Source organism: Euphorbia lathyris, chromosome 8, assembly GCF_963576675.1.
Source record: "Euphorbia lathyris chromosome 8, ddEupLath1.1, whole genome shotgun sequence".
In the NCBI taxonomy this organism is placed as follows: domain Eukaryota; kingdom Viridiplantae; phylum Streptophyta; class Magnoliopsida; order Malpighiales; family Euphorbiaceae; genus Euphorbia; species Euphorbia lathyris.
The window spans coordinates 17,759,194-17,779,764 of NC_088917.1; the positions used below are offsets into that span (position 1 = coordinate 17,759,194).

Below are 20,571 nucleotides of genomic sequence, written 5' to 3' on the forward strand. Positions count from 1 at the left end.
TTTTAGATATAGATATGCAGAGAATTAGAGAGATTTTAGGGATTAATTTAAATTCTGTAGAACTCTTAGATATAGTACGGATAAAATAATCTTTTTATAAATAAATATAATAATATAACTAAACTTAATATATTATATTTTATATTATATTTTTTATCAGTAAAAAAGGAGGAAGTGACACCTCAGCTCCATCGTTACTGTTTTATATTATATATAGAACTTTTAGATATAGATATGGAGAGAATTAGAGAGATTTTAGGGATTAGTTTACATTCTATTTTATAGAACTTTTAGATATAGATATGCAGAGAATTAGAGAGATTTTAGAGATTAATTTAAATTCTGTAGAACTCTTAGATATAGTATGAATAAATTAATTTTTTTATATATAAATATAATAATATAACTAAAGTTAATATATTATATTTTTTATCAATAAAAAAAGGAGGAAGTGACCCATCATCTCCATCGTTACTGTTTTATATTATATATAGATATGCAGAGAATTAGAGAGATTTTAGGGATTAATTTAAATTCTGTAGAACTCTTAGATATAGTACGGATAAAATAATCTTTTTATAAATAAATATAATAATATAACTAAAGTTAATATATTATATTTTATATTATATTTTTTATCAGTAAAAAAGGAGGAAGTGACACCTCAGCTCCATCGTTACTGTTTTGTATTATATATAGATTACGGAAGCAAAGAGAAATGAGAAGAAATATTTTAGAGGTCTTTTTGATGAGTTGTCAACGTAGTAAAAAATCAGATTAAAAATATTTAATTAATTAAAAATAAAAAATTTATATTTATAATATATTAAATAATTACTAGCCTATTAATTAAAATAATAAAACAAAGCAAGAGTTACGGGAAGATGGAAAAACACAAAGCAAAGTAAATCCAAAAGTCACAAATAAACTTCTATATAAAGCATGATAGATAGTATTCCACCATTATATTCATTGGTCACGATAGATAGTATTATATTTCTGAAGGTAAATATTCGATTTTTTTCATATGTTGTAGTTATTTTGTTCTCAATTATGTTGTTGTTTTATTTTTATTAAACAATAGTTGTTATAGTTTCATCTTTCAGATTCATTTCTGTTGTTACCCAGGTTCTATACCTCTCGCTATCTTATCCATGTTTTCTTTTTTATTTGTCTTTTTTTTTTTCCAAACTGATAGCTTCAATTGAAGAAATCCGACAGAAATAGAAGATGCATGAACAACTAAAACCGGAAAACACAAAAGTGTCAAAAATTACAAGAAATTCTTATGTTTCTCAAGGTAATTATTCGATTTTTTTTTCGTATGTTGTAGTTATTTTTGTTCTCAATTGTGTTGTTCTTTTTTTTTATTAAACAATAGTTGTTATAGTTTCATTTTTCAGAGATGAAATTCTATTTCTGTCGTTACCCAGGTTTCATACCTCTCGCTACCTTATCCATGTTTTCTTTTTTATTTGTCTTTTTTTTCAAAATGACTAAAATAAAGATTTTGTAAATTTGTATTCTTTTTTAGTATATGTTGCTAGGTATTATCGTTTCGATTGCTAACTCTTAACTAAAATTTAGATTTTCGGCTTTATATGAACTCAATTTTTGGCTTTCTCAATTGTGCTGTTGTTTTATTTTTATTAAACAATTGTTGTTATAGTTCCATCTTTCAGAGATGAAATTCCATTTCTGTCGTTATCCAGATTTCATACCTCTCGCTACCTTATCCATGTTTTCTTTTTTATTTATTTATTTTTCAAAATGACTAAAATAAAGATTTTATATATTTGCATTCTTTTTTAGTATATGTTCCTAGGTGTTATCGTTTTGATTGTTAACTCTAACTAAAATTTAGATTTTCGGCTTTTTATGAACTCAATTTTTAGTTTTAATTGAAGTTAGATTAATTTTTCTAATTCGGAACATGTTGAAATCCACTCATTTTTTTAGTTTGAGTTTAGCTAATCGATATGGATTGTATTTTTTATTTTTATGCATTTTGGTACAAATAGATATAAAGTTTCACACGATAGTTGTTCATTGAAGTTTGAGACATATTAAATAAAATATTAAACAGATATTAGAATATTATACTTACAATGAAGTTTATTTCAATATAAATTATGTTATATTATTATTATTATTGTTATTATTATCAAGAAGTTATTTTTTCCCAATTTTCTAAACAAGGAGATTGTAAGCGTCTAATATGCTTGATAAGATGTTTATTCTTGAAGAATGTGGATTATGCTAGATACGAATTCAAAATCAAGGTAAATAAAAATAAAATTTTGATGCTCAAAATCCTAAAAATGTACATTAATTATGGATATTGAGATAATTGCTTTTGCAACATTGGCTTATATAATTTTTAACTATTATATTATGATTCGTACAAAATTGTTAGTATTTCAAGAGTTTTTAACAGATGAAAATGAAATATGATCATAGGACAAATTATTGAAAAATATTAATTAAGAAAATATTATTATTTGAATCTCTTCAAATTCTCAAATGTTGAGCATAATGATTCTAATTAATATAATTAATTTCACATATTAATTATAAAACGTTTTTTTTTGTATTGAGTGGTTAAAATTGCGATTTAATTCTATTTAACTAAAATTAATTTATGGACTTAATACTTCATTAAGAAAAAATAAAATGTTTAATTAATGGGCAAAAAATATTTTCACTCTCCTCTTTATAAGCTTATGTCTCGACATTCTCTCTTAATTATCTTTTTCGTCCCTTTATTTTTTTTTCAATTCTTTTGTTTGTTTTTCTTACTTACAAAATTCAAGAATATATAATTATTAGAAAATATTAATGAAGTCAAATAAGTGATATCTGCGAGTATGGCTGATATTCTATATAGTGAAAGAATGAAAAACAAATTGATCGAATGTCTTGATGAGATATTACGATATGAAAATAGAAGAAATCATCACCTTAAACTGATTCAATTAAATATATTGGGTTATTGTAGCAGAATGAATAATTGAATTCGAATACTTGGTGACCATGAAATTCCATCAACCAAAATAATTATCATCAAGATGAATTTGTGACTAATTCTTACGAATTTTATTTTTATATGTAACATATTGAATTGATAAAGTTTCTTCATATACAACATTAGAAAAGTATTGATTGTAATAGTTTATAGAATAATATATTGATGTTGCTTCCATTTTAACATAGATTGTGTAATTCTTTTGTATCGTAGATATAATATTTAATTTTAATTGTAGTTTAATTCAATTTTTGTTTAACCTATATTGTAATTCTTTTGTATCGTAAATATAATATTTAATTTTAATTATAGTTTAATTTAATTTTTGGTTTTTTTTTATTATATTCTAATATATTTCTTAATTAATCTGCTATTTTATTATTATTGTTTCACAAAATATTTGGAATATGAAAATGTATTAAAATTCCTAAAAAGTACAAATCATTGAATTTTGTAAAAATAAATAAATCATTCTTCTTTAGTTAAAATTCTATAAAAAAAGTAGTCAATTATTTTTAAAATTAATTTAATTTGAATTATCATGAAAAAATATATATTAATTTCAAATATACATAATATAAATTTTTTTCATAGCATGATATAAAATTATTTAAAAGTAAATATGTCAATTTATTTATTTATCTAAATTATATAAAAGTTTCATACCCCGTGCATCGCACGGGTTTTCGGCTAGTTGTTAATAATTATTAAAACTAGATTAGATGGATGATGATGTGTATTACCTCCATTTCATATATGGTTAAAGTTAATAGTAATCAGGGAGGGCCAATTGTTCTAGGCTGTGGTATCTGGGTGGTCACAGTTCGCGGTTCATAAGGTAAAAAAATTAACCGAACCGAAATTATCGGTTTTTTAACGATTAAAACCGAAACCGGTCCATGCATATCTGTTAACCGTACAATGGTTAACCATTAATTTCGATTAACGGTTTCCAACCAATTCTCATTGTTAATAAAAAATCAACGGTTAACTATAATTTTTATCAAAACGTAAATTTTTAAATAATATTAAAATACAAATAATTTCTTTTTTTTTTTTTTTTTTTGGTAGAAAAGGAAAAGAAAAACGAATAACAACAAACTACCCAGGAATTAGCCTAGGGAAGCTAACCCCAATCCTATCTTCTAAGAGAAGATGAGAGATGAAACTAGGGGAAACAGGAAGGGTAGTAACGCCTAATGTCCCTTCATGGCCCGCCGCCGCCAAGCGATCAGCAACACGATTCTGCTCTCTAAAAATGAGTCTGAACTCTACGAACTCAAAGGAGGAGCAAAGCCTTATAATAGCTTTGATGAGGTTGCGATTGTTAAGACCCATAGAATGATTCTCAGAAATCATTTTGATTGCTTCCAAATTATCAGACTCCACAGAGAGCCTCTTAACACCCAGCCTTTTAGCAAGATTGATTCCAGTAAGAATAGCCCAGAGCTCCGCAGAAAAGGAAGAACCCAACCCTAAATTCTGGGAGAACCCAGAAAGCCAGACGCCCCCTACATCTCTAAGCACACCTCCAGCCGCAATCTTACCGTTACTGAGGCAGGAACCATCAGTATTCAGCTTCACAACCCCCTCTCTTGACCTGCTCCATCCCACGAGATGGACATCACAACACTGAGAGGCTCTGGCAAGGGACTCTCCTTTGAAACTATCGATAATAGAGAAAAGTTTTTTCGAGAAGAAATCAGCTAAGTTTGTCATAAAAACAGTTTTATCTCCAAAAATCTCCTCGTTTCTCCATTTCCAAACTTGGTGACAGATAATAGCAAAGAAAATGTCACCATGCTCCATGTATGGAAGCAACTTTCCTCTAACACCATCAGAGAACCAGTCGACCTCAGAATGTGCCATGAAGGAAGAGAAAATATGGTGTGGGAGAATTTTCCTCCAAACCTCTTTACTATTAGAGCAATCTCTAAGAGCATGGCACAAAGTCTCAATATGGCCTCTGCATCTACTGCAAGCTCCAGAATCAGCCAAGTGCCTTCTGTGCCTATCCGAATTAGTAAGAAGCCTGTCCTTAACGCCCAGCCACAGGAAACTCCTAATACGGAAAGGAACTTTAAGGGTCCAAATCGACTTCCACACATCCGAGGGAGGATCAGATCTAAAGAGAGAGAAAGCTTCAAAGGCCGATTTGCAAGAATAAACTCCATTGTTAGTCAGCGCCCAACAGTGCCTATCCAAGTCTTCCTCTTAATTACTCACCTTCACTCCCCGCATTCTAAGGAGAGTCTCAAGGCTAAAGAAAGTATCAAACTTTGACCAGATCCAGTCCCCTTCCGAGTCAACCACATCGGCAATCCTCCAGTTGCGTATATCACTAGGCGGGGGGGAAGAACACACCTCAATTAACGGTTTATCCCCAATCCAGTTATCAAACCAGAAACTAATGGACTTACCATTCCCCACCTCCAGGCCAACTCCCAAGCAGAACTCATCAAACACAGCACTAAGTCCTTTCCAGAGGAAGGAACAATTAGCAACTCTCTCTTTCGGGCCCCCGAAGATTTATTTTATACGTAAATATTTATTTAAATTAAAGTATATAATTAATATTTATTTCAAATATACAATTAAATTAAAGTATATAATTAATATTTATTTTATACGTAATTACAAAGTAAATAAATATATATTAAATGGTTCGGTTACCCATTAACCGCGGTTTTTGTACACTCCAAACCGAAACTAAACCTATACTATTTTTAAACCCTATAGCAAAACCGCCGATTCAGTTAACCACATTTTCTGGTTCGGTTTACCGGTTACCGGTTTGTCCGTTTTTCCCCATCCCTATCTCTCCCTATTTATATATTCTTTGTGCTTAGAGCCTGTTTTGTCTGCTGGCACAGACACATGCAGATGATTCTCTTACTAGGAACCAAGTTATCGGTAATGCCTCCGTGCTTTCTCACTTGTTGTTTGCAGATGATAGTATGCTTTTTTTGGGAGCTAGAAATATTGAGGGGCAAGTTATTAAAGTAATTCTAGAGAAGTATGAAATTGATTCTGACCAAGCAATGAATGATAAGAAGTTGAGTATATTCTTCAGTTAGAAGGTTAAGGAAGAGGATAAGTCTTCTATTTCAAATATTTTGGGGATTCATTAGTAATTAGATGTAAATCGTTATTTGAGTCTTTCGTCAATGGTTGGTCGTAATAAAAAAGTGATTTTTGGGTATCTTAAGAATCGTTTATGGCATAAATTATTTGGTTGGACGACAAGATGTTGTCTCAAGCTGGAAAGGAAGTTCTCTTGAAATCGGTGGCCCAAACGATTCCTACATTTTGTATGAGTACATTTTTATTATCGGTTTCTCCTTGTGACGATCTTCATTATATGATGAACTAATTCTGGTGGGGTTCAAACCCTTCAGGTAAACAACGAATTCATTGAGCTTGTTGGGATCACTTATGTACTAGAAGGAGCATGACAGGCTCAAATTTAGACATCTTCGATCGTTTAATTTTGCTATGTTAGCCAAGCAAACATGAATCCTTGTTTCTAGACTGGATACTTCATTTTGTCGTATTCTCAGAGTTAAATATTTTTCAAGGAGAGATTTTTTTATCATCTCGGTTAGGTTCTAACCAGAGTTTGATCTGATGTAGTATCAGGAGTTCTAGGGACGTGCTTGTGCATGGTTTAAGGTGGTGAATTGGAAACGAATTGCAAGTGAATGTTTGTCATGATCCATGGTTGAATGACTCTGCCATATATAAGATTATATTTATAAGGGTAAATAATTATACACTAGTCAGTTCTTATGTTTTTAGAAATAATTATATAGTCCTTCAATTTTTGTGTTCATCAACTCTTTAGTCCTTATGTTTGAGTCAATGGCCAAATTATACCAAATAAATTTTAAAATACCAAAATTATCTTTTACTCTATGTTTTAATAATAAAACATCTATTTTTCCTATTTTATGTTTTTTTTCTTTTTTTTTTTCTACATAATCTCTACAATATTGAGTAATTAATTTATTGAATTTTATATAATTGTAGAACTTTAATTTAGTAGCCTAAAATTTATTGACTAAAAAATGAATGAAAAATATTTCAAAAATTATCAAAATAGGAGCAAAACTATATAAATTTTGCAAAAAGTAATCTTTATTTATCTCTAATAAATTTTATAAATGAAGAAAACAAATATGATTTCAATTTTTTTTATTAATATTTAATGTTAGTTTAAAGATATTATATTAAAAAATAAAATACTAAGAGAAAAAAATACATTTTCAATGATTAGTATATATAATTATATAAATTTTGGTGTATATATACTTTACAAACTTTATTAAAACTATTTAGATTAAATTTTGGTATTAAAAGATAAGTTTTTTTATATAAATAACTAGGGGCAATTCGGACTTTCATCTGCAAAAACATATGGAAGGACTAAAGAGTTGATTAAAATAAAACTTAAGGATCTTATAATAATATGATGGACCTACTAGTATGTTAAGCAAAAACATAAATTTTTTATAATTATATATTAGATATTATAGATATTATAAAATCAAATAAATATCTTTATTTATAAAAGATATTTTTTGTTATGATTTTATATTTAAATGGAATGAAATGATGTTAGATATTATATTAAGAAAAATTGAATTTTTCTCCCTCCCATTTATCGATATATGCCCGCCCCTTATATGGGGATTAAACCTTTGTTTGGGACTGATTTGGGAGATAAATAGGGAGATAAGGATAGTTAGGAAATAATTTCAAGGGAGGGGCTGTTTTTAACCGGGGTTAGGAAAATATAACCATTCCGGTGCACTAGGCGCCGGGATGGATACCACTGCGCAAGTCAAACTTGCACAGTGGACTACTATTTGGAATAGTAACCATTCCGGCGCGTGTGGCACCGGAATGGTCACTATTCCACTGCGCAAAGCTAAATCAGCTTTGCCCACAATAAATATTAAAAAAATTTATTATTTTATAAAAATAAATATAAAAAGAAATTAATTTATCATTTTATAAAAATAAAATAATATTATAATAATGTTATTGAATTTGTATTTTATAAAATTTAATTTTGCTTGAAAACGTTATGATTAAATTTGCACAATTTCATACGTTAGGGCTAAATCTGTACTTCACTTAAAACTTTACGGTTAAATTTTTAGTGTATTACTAACAAAAAAAATATTTAGTATATTAATAATAGAGTAAAATATTCTAGACATTTTTAAATAAATTGTGATTAATTTATACGTAACAGGTTTAGTTTTTTTAAACTGTCTAAAATATTTTACTATATTATTAATATAGTTACGAGAAAAATGTAATTGATTCAATTTATCGATAAACTAGTTTAGAAGGTCTGACGTGGCTAAATAACAGTGAAACAAAAATTTTTCAAATTTTCGGCAGCGTATGGTTAAAATTGATCTTCCTTGGAAACGTTAGTGCTAAATTTGCATAATTTCATACATTATGGCTAAATCTGCACTTCGCTTGAAACGTTACGGTTAAATATTTAGTGCATTAATAACACAGTAAAATATTTTAGACAATTTTAAAAAATTATGATTAATTTATATATAGCAGGTTTATTTTTTTGAAACTGTCTAAAATATTTTACTGTGTTATTAATACAGTTACAAAAAAATGTATGAAACTGTTTCAGTTTATCGACAAACTGGTTTAGAAGGTTCGATGTAGCTAAATAACAATTAAACAAATCTTTTTAAATTTTCGATAGTGTTTGGTCAAATTTGATCTTGCTTGAAAATGTCAATTAATCACAATTTATTTGAAAATGTCTAAAATATTTTACTCTATTATTAATATACTAAATATTTTTTTTTGTTAGTAATACACTAAAAATTTAACCGTAAAGTTTTAAGTGAAGTACAGATTTAGCCCTAACGTATGAAATTGTGCAAATTTAATCATAACGTTTTCAAGCAAAATTAAATTTTATAAAATACAAATTCAATAACATTATTATAATATAATTTTATTTTTATAAAATGATAAATTGATTTCTTTTTATATTTATTTTTATAAAATAATAATTTTTTTAATATTTATTGGGGGCAAAACTGATAAATTAATATCGATATATATATATATATATATATATATATATATATATATATATATATATATTTTGATGAATATGTAATATTGGATATTATATAGGATTATATTTATAATATTATATATATATATATATTTGGATAATTATTATATAAGAATGTGTTTGGCTCTTTCGTGGGAAATTGCGAGCGTGCCAGATAATTATAGTATTATCAAACTATGGAATGAAATTGAGTGCGCTTTCTAACTTCTAATTATCAAAACGATTGTATGGAATAAAAGAGACCGTAAAGTTCCAAAGATTCGATTATCAAAACGATACCGACCTTACAGAAACGATTGAACAACAAATAAAATAAAAAATGTACTGGAAAATGAATGAACTTTAGATCTGAAAATTGAAACTAAGGGAACAAACAGAGAAATCTAAAGATGCTGAAGTCTAAGGATAATTTGCTAGAGTTTTTGCTTGGTTTGTTGAGTTGGTTGATTGGGCCTTGTTCATCGTGATTCCTTCATTTTATAGATGTTGGAGGTAACTTCCTGCTTCTTTCCACTAATCCACGTTCTCCACCACATTGAGTAACCGCTCCACTTTGACTTCCACGATGAAATTGACGATTTCTAACTTTCATGCATTCTAATTGGCTCACAAAAATACAAGTTAAAATATTAATTGGCCTTCTGATGTTCCTTTGATTTACCTTAGGTTCCCTTTGAGGTTCATCCTAGAAAATAGTTTTCCCCCGGTATTCACTATTAGAAAATCTATTTAGATGTAAGTTAGGCTAATTAATATCTTTAAAATGTACAAGTGCCAAAATATTTAATTATGGTGCAAACAATTGCCCCCCACAAACATGGACGAAAATTTATGCTTGGTCCCTACCAAAAACCTGTTAGACTGCATAAACTTCGAAATGCATAAAATGAAATAAATAAATAAATGAATGAAACAGAAGAAGAAATTTAATTGAAATAAAAAGACTAAGTATTTACTTGAATTAAAACTCTTTATTAAGCAACGGAATTAAAAAAAAAGAGAAGCTAAGAACCTAATATAAAAACTTTAAGAAATTTGGTTTGAATAAAAACACTAGATTTACTCTTTTGTTTTAACTAAACCTCTTAAGTTAATAAAAAGGGTTCATTTAACTTTTGCAATTGATACAGATGCCATATGTGGCACTTACCTTCTTTCCTGCTAACATAATTGGCCAAAACTCCTCCATCTTCTATTTCGAGTTCAACTTGGCATTACGTTCTCACCTGGATTTCGAGTTCAACTTGCCCAAAGCTCCTACTAAGCTCTAAAACTGCCACTTTTCCAGTATAATTGAATAGCATGGCGGGGGACTAAGGGAGAAAACATAATTTTGGCAGAGGCGATCTTCATCCTTGAGAGCTTTCACAGAGAACAAGGTGCCAACAAGTTGCTTGTGATTGCATCACTAATTCAAGTTGTCAATGAAGCTGTTGTGGATATCGATGCACTACCAATCCCTATTCTGACGAAAGATTTGCTGATGCCAAGGATTAGAGGCCGGATCAGTCAACTGATCGGTTTCCTTTAATCACAGTGTTACCAAGTTGTTCGTGTTGCACTACCAAGTATTGTTGATGAAGATTCCATCATTCAGTTCCATCATTCAGTCTACTTGCACGTTGGATTGGAGTATAAACAAACCTGTCAATGAGGTTGCTGTTGTGGACATTGGTGCACTACCAATCCCTGCCTCTGACGTTGGGCTTGCCGGTGCCAAAGGGGTAGAGGCTGAATCAATCAACTGACCGATGCTCGTGACTACATCACCAACTCAAGTTGTTAATGAAGCTGTTGTGGACATCGGTGCACTACCAATCCCTGCCTCTGACGATGGGTTTGCCGGTGCCAAAGAGTAGAAGCCGAATCAATCAATTCAATGGAGAAAATCAACATGATTCCATCAAGGGAAAGGTAAATTCTCCTCAGGGAGATTTCTTTGTTAGATAGACTTGATAGACACTGCTTGATGAATAAATTGCGGCCTTGCGGCCTGCTATTATTTTATTACAAACAGAATAGCGGCTATAAGCCAGCTTTACAATTTTTAAATTGAAATTGCTTTGCATTACATCAAATACAGATTGCCTACATCCTACGGCTGATGCTCCCTCAGTTCCCAAAGGGTGGGATAGAATTTCTTGAGGTACTTTCCATTGATGAACCTCTTATGTGGCTCCCCTTGCAAGCTGGCTAACCAATAAGAGTTTCCTTTTAGAACTTGGAAGACTTTGAATGGTCCTTCCCAATTTGGAGACCATTTTCCATATGCTCTATCTTTACTTCCAACTGGTAAGATGAGTTTCCAAACCATGTCTCCTTCTTCAAAGGTCTTTTTCTTCACTCTCTTATTGTATGCTTTGGTTACTTTCTTTTTCTGGGCGATCATTCGATCAAGTGCTTGCATTCTAGCTTCATCAGATTCTTCAAGTTCCATCATCATAGCTTTTGTGTATTCTGCTGGAGTGAGTTCATTTTGTCTGGCTACTCTGAGGGACGACACTACTACCTCCATAGGAAGCACGACATCATCTCCATATGTTAATGAGAAAGGACTGACGCCTGTGGCACTCCTTTTTGATGTTCTGTATGCCCATAAAGTTTCTGAAAGTAAGACGTGCCATTCCCTAGGGTTATCTTCGATCATCTTTTCAAGGATGTTGATGAGAACTTTGTTGGAGGCCTCAGCTTGACCATTAGCTTGTGGATAATGAGGAGTAGAGTGCAACAACTTAATTTCATAATCTTCCATGAAGTCCTTCATGTCATCTCCGGTGAACATAGTTCCTTGGTCTGTGGTAATTGACTGAGGGATCCCGTACCTGTGAATGATGTTCTCCTTGATGAACTTCACAACATCTCTCTGGTCCACTTTCTTCATTGGTAAGGCCTCTACCCATTTTGTGAAGTAGTCTATTGCCACGATCATAAAGTTGTGCCCTTTTGATGATGCAGGATAAATTTTCCCTATCAAATCAATTGCCCATCCTCTGAAGGGCCACGGCTTGACGATTGCGTGCATCTCATCTGCAGGAACTCTTTGAATCTGGCCATATCTTTGGCATTGGCGGCATCCTTTTGCATAAGACATACAATCCTTCAGCATAGATGGCCAGAAGTACCCATGTCTCCTGATGAGCCACTTCATCTTGATGCCTGCCTGGTGAGCTCCACATACTCCTTCGTGGACTTGTTTCATAACTTCCATACAGTTTGGAAATCCTAAGCATTTCAGCAAAAGTCCATCTATATTTTTGCAGTACAAGTCACCTTCCATCAATAAGAAGTTCAATGCTCTAATCTTGAGGGAATAAGGTACTCGTCTTCCTGGGTTCGACAAATACTCCTTGATGGGACTCCTCCAGTCACTAGATAGATTGACATCTGTATTGAATGTCTCCACTTGAATTCCCCTCTCCATGATGGAAGGATGTCTGAGCTTCTTGATCATTCTCAACTTATGGGTGAGTTCTTCTGACATTTTCAAACCAGAGGCTATTTGAGCAAGCTCATTAGCCTCCCAGTTCATTTCTCTTGGAACATGAAGAAAGGAGAAGTCATTGAATTCCTGTAGTAGTTGAACATCAGCTATATAATATGGAGCCAAGCTGAGACTAGTGCATTTGTATTCTCCTGATAGTTGCCTCAGCACAAGTTGGGAATCCCCTTGGATCAAGACTTCATCTGCTCCTAACTCCCTCAAGATCTCCAGGCCAATGACCGCAGCTTCATATTCAGCCTGATTGTTCGTACATTTGAAATCTAGGTTGAAAGACATTGTTGTTTTGGTTCCCATAGGGGATATAATAACTACTCCTGCTCCTGCGGATGTCTCGGTGCTAGATCCATCAAATTTCAAAATCCATCGGGATTTTTCAACACTGAAGATTGGTAGATCTTGATCTATTTCGTCCTTCACATCAAGACAAGGATGATCTGCAAGGAAATCTGCAAGTGCTTACCCCTTCACTGATTTTTGAGGATAGTACACCAGAGTAAACTCTGCCAAAGCCAGCGACCACTTTCCAATCCTCCCAGTTATGAGCGGCTTATTCAATATGTACTTGATCAAGTCAGTCTGAGATACCACCAACACCCTTGCCCCAATCATATAATGCCGCAGTTTGGTACAAGCAAAATACAATGTAAGACAGAGTTTCTCGATTGGTGAATATTTTACCTCAGTTGCATTCAAGAATCTACTCAGATAATATATTGCCTGCTCATATCCTTTGGAATTGTTTTGTGCTAACAAGCATCCAATGGAATCATGAGCGGCAGATAGATAAAGTTTCAGAGGTACACCTGCCTTGGCGGCATAAGTACAGGAGGTTTGCATAGATACTCTTTGATACTCTGGAAGGCTTGCTGATGGTGTTCCTCCCATTTAAATTCATCTTCCTTCTTTAACCGCAGCAAATCAGAAAATGTCTTAGACTTTCCAGCCAAGTTGGAGATGAACCTCCTGAGATAATTCACTTGCCCCAAGAACCGCTGAAGCTCCTTTTTTGTTTGAGGGGATTTGGACTCCATGATCGCCTTGGCTTTGTTCTGATCTATCTCCACGCCTCTTTGGTGCACCAGGAACCCGAGGAAGTTTCCAGCTTTCACCCCAAAAGAACACTTGAGGGGATTAAGTTTCAGTTGATGCTCCCTCATCCTCTGAAAACCACATCTCAAGTGATCTATGTGCTCCATTTCTTTTTTGGACTTTATGACGATGTCATTAATGTAAACTTCAAGATTTTTTCCAATCATATCATGGAAAATGGCATTCATGGCTCTTTGGTAGGTAGCACCTGCATTCTTCAAGCCAAAAGGCATGACCAGCCACTCAAATGTACCAATAGCACCTGGACATCGAAAGGCGGTCTTTGAAGTATCTTCTTCAGCAATGGCAATTTGATTATATCCTGCCACACAATCTAAAAAAGATAAAAGCTCATTGTTAGCTACTGCATCCACCAACATGTCTGCCATGGGCATCACATACACATCCTTCGGAGTTGCTGTATTAAGGTCTCTGAAGTCCACACAAACTCATAGCTTGCCATTCTTCTTTACCACCGGTACAACATTAGATAACCATTGAGCATACCTGATGGGCCTTATGAATCCAGCTTTCAGCAACTTTTCAATTTCTTCCTTCACCTTCAATTCTACCTCTTTGGACATTCTTCTGGGAGGTTGTTTATAAGGTTTGAATTCTGGCTTCATTGGCAGACGATGCTCCACCAACTTTCTACTGAGTCCAGGCATCTCATGATACTCCCATGCAAAGCAATCCTTGTACTCTTGCAACAATGCAATGAGTCTCTCTTTGATGTGTGGATCCAAAAGACTACTGATGTATGTACATCTTAGGTTCTCAGAAGTTCCCAAGTTCACTTCCTCCAATGGATCTCTGGCCAATGATCTGTCATCCTCTAGTGGTGAAGGAGCTGGTTTCAATTCATCTATCTGGATGACGTTTTCACTTTCTTCTTCCGGAGGCTCTTCTTCATAGATTACTTCAGCACCCAGAGCCTCCAGATCTTCTTCCTTCTGCAATTCCTCCAACACCTGCTGCACTTGGGCTTTTTGTATGGCAGCGGCAACTATTGCCATTTCTTTCTCATTATGCTTACTAATCATCGATTTCTTCGATGATCGGTTCTCCCAACGCTCCCCAAGCTTTGGATGGAACGATGGCTGATGGTTGGAGGATAGCTTTCCCTTTGTTTTGACATTGCTTCTTCCAGGTGATACTTTTGGGTCCTCCTCTCTTGCTTTCACCTTTGAACTCTATTGGACCCACAGCTCCATCATAGTACCTTGCCTCCACGGAATCGGCTTGAGTTGTAAATGGTTTCCCATCTGCCCAGACAACTTCTACTTCATTCCCTTTCCAAAAAAGCAAGAATTGATGGAGTGACGACGGTACACACCAATTGGCATGAATCCAGTCTCTCCCTAGCAAGATTTGATAGCTTGCTGTTGAATCAACAACGAAGAATGCTGCCATAGATGTGTTGCTTCCCACAGTAATATCTACTGGCAGAACTCCTAAGGTTTTGGTGGTTTCCCCTGTGAAAGCTGACACCATAACCTCTGTGGCAATTAGATCTTCTATTGACTTTCCCAAGGTCTTCATCATCCTAAATGGCATGATATTCACTGCAGAGCCATTATCGATCAACACCTTTGATACTGGCTTGCCATTTAGATGTGCCTTGATGTAAAGAGGCCTGATGTGTTTGGTCATGCTATCTGCAGGTTTCTCAAAAAACACTCTTTTTGGTTCTCCTGGGCCACTCGATTGAATTGAGACTCCACTGGTGAATGAATCTCTTTTCTCAGGAATAGGTGAACTATTCTCCTCTTCAGCATGATGATCCCTTGAATTTCCTAGGAAATCGGCTGGCAATGTCACTGATGCTGTTGCACACCTGATAGGTATCACCATGTCACCTATTCGCACATTTTGAATGATTTCCTCTGGCTCCTCCTCTGAAACTATTGGTTCTGGCTCACCAGCTTTCACTTCTTCTTTTTCTGCCGGTTCCCCTACTTCCTCTTTCTCATCATGGTGTCTTTCAACAGCTGCCCTCTTACGTTGCATCCTTCTCTTCTGTGTTCTTGTAAGAGGTTGGGGGAACTTTTTATGGTGCACCACGCGCCACTTACCAGAAGTTTCTGCTTGAGGCACCACAAAACGAGGTCTTCTCTGATTGGCAGTTGGGGAATACTTCTCTCGGTGAAATTCACTTCTTGGAGGTTTTTGATTCCTCTCAGTCTGAACTCTTCTTTCATAATGATTCCCTCCGATGCTCTTCACTTCTACTCGAATTTTTGATTTCTGCCCCCCTTGCTCACTGGTGTTAGCTTGAACTTCCTCGGGACCTCTAAGATACTCCTTAGGGATCCAAGTATGGTAACTTCTGCCTTTCTCCTTCTTGGACTCTCTAAGTTTCAAATGAAGGTCTCCCTTCTTCCTATTGAGGACATCTCGCATATCCACTGCCACCATGTTCATAGTCAACACCGGTGGAAAAGGATCTTAATCAACCAACATTGCTTCTTTCTTCTCTGGGAACTTAAGAATTCCCTTGTTGATTCTTTCCTGAACTGCATTCTTGAAGCCCCAACAACTGTTGGTTGCATGATTCCAGGAATCATGATACTTGCAATATGTCTTCCCTTTGGTTTCTTCTTTTGTTGGCATTTTATGACCTGCAGGCAAAGTAATAAACTTCTCCTTTAAGAGAAAGTCAAAGAGAGCATCACTCTTGGACACATCAAAACTGAATTGCGGAGGTTTATCATTGAAAGATTTCTTTACTACATCATGTCCTCCGGTGGACTGGAGTAAGGGGCAAACATGAGTCCCTGTACTTTTAAGATCTGCCACTACAACTTCATGGTATATTTCTTGACAGTAAGTTCCCATGGCACTCTTCTTTCTGTGACTCTCTTCCCTCAATAGATCTTCGTACTCTGTCACCTTGGCAGCTAACTCATAAAAGTCTCTGAACTCCATCCCTTGGAACTTCTTCCTCAGCTCAATGTCAAGTCCCCTTTGGGCCATCTTCACGTATTCTACCTCTGGGAGATAGACATTGCATCTGTTCCTCATCTTCTTGAATCAAGAAATGAACTGGTCTGCTCTTTCACCTCCCTTTTGAGTAAGCCTAGAAAGTTCTGTAACACATACTTCTGGCTCTGCCCGGAAGAATTGAGTGTGAAATTGCCTCTCCATATCTTGCCAACCATGGATAGAGTTCCTAGGGAGAGTAGCATACCAAGTGAAGGCTGGTCCCGTCAGAGAATTTGGGAAAAGCCTCAACTTGAGATGGTTGAAGTTAGGGTAGTTGGCAAGTTCTCCACATTGGATCGTGAACCTTGCTACGTGCTCCAAAGTTGACAAGCCATCTTCCCTAGAAAATAGGGAGAAGTCAGGTACTCTGTATCCCCTTGGGTAAGGATTCTCCATGTCAATCGCATGAGGGTAAGGCTTGTGGAACTCAGGGCGGCCAACTTCACGGAGGCCGGGCCCATACAGCTCTTGGACAACTTCTCTCATTGCTTCCATATTGAATGCTGGAACTTGTTGAGGCATGCCATTCTGATGGTGACCGTAAGGCATATGAAGAAATCCAGTGTTCTTTCCATTGCCTCTATAGTTGCCCCCCATGTCCCTAGTGATATGGTGGCCTCCTGCCTCCTCATGATACGAAGCTACGTGGGAGGTAGGATTAGTGTTTCCAAAATATTGAGAAACAGGTGACTCGTTCGTTCGGGTGGATAAAGATGTCCTTTCACAACGGATACGATCCTTCACAACGGACACGACACTTCAATCACGACTCTTCAACATCTATAAATAAAGAGTTGATTTGAGAGTTGAAATGGATAATGAGATATGTAGAAGAAAGAGATTAGTATAGAATTTATGCAGAAATTCCGAGTCAAGTGATTCAGAATTTAGATTTCATTTCTGTTCAAAACAATATGATGTACACACATTGTTTATTCAATAATAACAAATTCAGTAACGTTTAGACATTGTTCCAATTAAGTTTTCATTTTGGTAGTAGACAGACCCCGTCTCTATTACGAAGATTCAACGAGAAGATTGAGTAGAAGATCCTCCCCTGAGCCTGACAAACTCTAACGAAACCCAAGGAAAGGATTGACAACCCGTTCACTTGCAAGTCGTCAAATGTTTCCATGCTCCATGTTCTCTGTAAACTTGTATCAATTTATATTTCATCTAATAAAGTCTGTTCTATTCGATAAATTTTTATGCAGCACTTTGGTAAAGGATCCGAAGTGGATTGATGCTGGTGTTTTCATTAAAACGTAGTTTAATTCAAAATCTTTACAAGGAAACTTTGTTGAACACTTAGACAAATTATTATCTCGGTAGAGTTTTAATTTGATTAAGGGCAAGTATCCCGGATAAGGGTATTGTCATGTTCAAAGCCTAAAAATTAGAGGTTCCGTCATAATTTATACAAAGTTTAAAGTTGTTTTCTTTGCTTAATGAAACGAATACATTTGTTTACTTTTCTAAAAAGTACTAAGCGTTCCTGTCTTGCAAATTCATTCTTAAATCAGAATATTTTCTAACATTTTCATACTCTAATCTAATTCTTATTCTAACAGATTCAAAACCAAAACCGATTTAACGATTTTCCTTACTATAAATCTTATAAGTAAATTTAACCGATTCAAAATAAGTTTTTGTTAAAAAAAACGTTCCCTGTGGGATCGATATCTTTTATTACTACAAGCGTATACCGTGCACTTGCAGAAATCGCTCAACAAGTTTTTGGCGCCGTTGCCGGGGAACGCCAAAATTTTTGACAAAAATTTAGATTTTGTGTATTTTATTTCGAATCTAGGTTTATTCATACTTATTCAAACTTTTATATTTTATTTATTTTTAGTTACTAACATATTTATTTTTCAAATTCTGTTTTGTAGGTAGTTTCGGTTCGTGCGAAATTTCAGGTTCATGCGCAGTTCTCAAAGTTCAGGCACGTCACCAGATCCTATTGACCCAAAAATTGAAAGAACTCTTAAAAAGAACAAGAAAGAAAAGAAAAACAAAAACAAAACTCCAATAAAAACTAGAATTACCGAGCCAGAAGTTATGACCACACTTATGGATTACGTTAGGCCAGGAGTGGCCGGTGTAACGAACAGTATAGTTAGACCCCAAATTAATGCAAATCAATTTGAGATTAAGCCAGCTTTGCTTAATATGTTACAAAATAACGTAACATTTTACGGGTTACCTAACGAAAATCCTAACACCCATTTGACAAATTTCTTAGAAATTTGTGACACTTTTAAAATACCAAATGTGACTGCAGAAGCAATTAATCTTCGCCTTTTTCCTTTTACTTTGAAGGATCGAGCCAAAGAATGGTTGACTTCTATGCCAGCCGCAACATTTGAGACTTGGGAGCAATTAGCCCAAGCATTTTTATCAAAAAAATTTCCTTTAGCAAAAACCGCAAGAGTCATTAAAGAGTTAACATCTTTTTCTCAAAATGATAATGAAACTCTTTATGAGGCTTGGGAACGTTTTAAAGAACTTCAACGTTTATGCCCGCACCACCAATTGCCCGCTGAACTTTTAATGCAAACATTTTATAATGGGCTAAATCCTACAACTAGAGGTTCATTGGACGCTATGTCTGGAGGGTTATTCATGAAGAAAACATATGCCCAAGTAAGAGAACTTTTGGAGGAAATGGCAATTAACAGCAGTATGTGGCCCGCGGAACGTGGACACGTACCAATAGCGAAACCATTATCCTCAACTACGTCATCAGTTAAAGGTATAGTGAATCTTGATCCAGTTGCGATGTTGCAAGCCCAGTTTTCTGCCTTATCGCACAAAATTGATAGGTTTATGGCACCGTGTGATCCTAATGGTAAGCCAATCCAAACGGATGTGGATTATGAAGGTATGAGCGAAATTGAACAGGTAAACTTTGTCCAAGGGCAAAACCAACCTAATAACCCTTACTCCAATACATATAATCCTGGATGGAGAAATCATCCTAACTTTAACTGGAGAGATAATAATAATAATGCTAATGCTAATCAAAATCGTACCACTAATTATCAAAATCAATCAAGAGATACGATTAGCACTTTATCTTCTAAAATCGACAAATTTATTAATGCTATGAGCGGAAAAATAAGTAATCACGACGATGGTTTTAAACGGATCGAAAATAAATTCGATCAGCTTATTAAAAACCAATCATCTAGCATCCATAATTTGGAGGTTCAAATCGGACAACTCGCTAAATCAATTCCATCCCGCAAGGAGGGAAGTCTTCCAAGCCATACGGAAGAAAATCCGAAAGAGCATGTTAAGGCTATCACTCTTCGTTCAGGGAAAAATTACTTAGGTCTGGAAATGCCCGGAAATTCGACTTTACCTAGAACTGATTTACCAAAGTCCAAAGAAGATATATTAAATCAAAAAGATGCACCAATTGACTCTAGTACAAAACCTTTTGTACCCAAACCACCTTTTCCACACAAAGTCCGTAATAAGGACTATGACAAACAACTTTTAACATTTTTAGACAAACTTAAAAATTTGCATATTAATTTGACGTTTATGGATGCGATTACGCAAATTCCCAATTATGGTAAATTCCTCAAAGATTTAATTTCAAAGAAAATCAGTTGGGAAGGAATTTCATCCATTTCACTAACTGAAGATTGCAGTTCAATTGTGTCCAGTAATTTGCCCACAAAACTCAAAGATCCCGGATGTTTTACCATTCCGTGTAAATTGGGAGATATTGAATTTCCCAGTTGTCTCTGTGATTTAGGAGCAAGCATTAACTTGATGCCATTATCTATTTTTAATAAGTTAGGCTTAGAAGAAGATATCAAATGTACCAAT

At 34.4% G+C, this 20,571-nt stretch overlaps 1 non-coding gene across 1 annotated transcript; it reads right to left on the reverse strand.

Annotated features, from left to right (window-relative positions):
* Positions 1 to 19,158: 19,158 nt before the first annotated feature.
* Positions 19,159 to 19,265, reverse strand: LOC136204300 (small nucleolar RNA R71). The gene has a single exon (XR_010675146.1). It is a non-coding gene; the product is annotated as a small nucleolar RNA R71 (small nucleolar RNA).
* Positions 19,266 to 20,571: the final 1,306 nt, after the last annotated feature.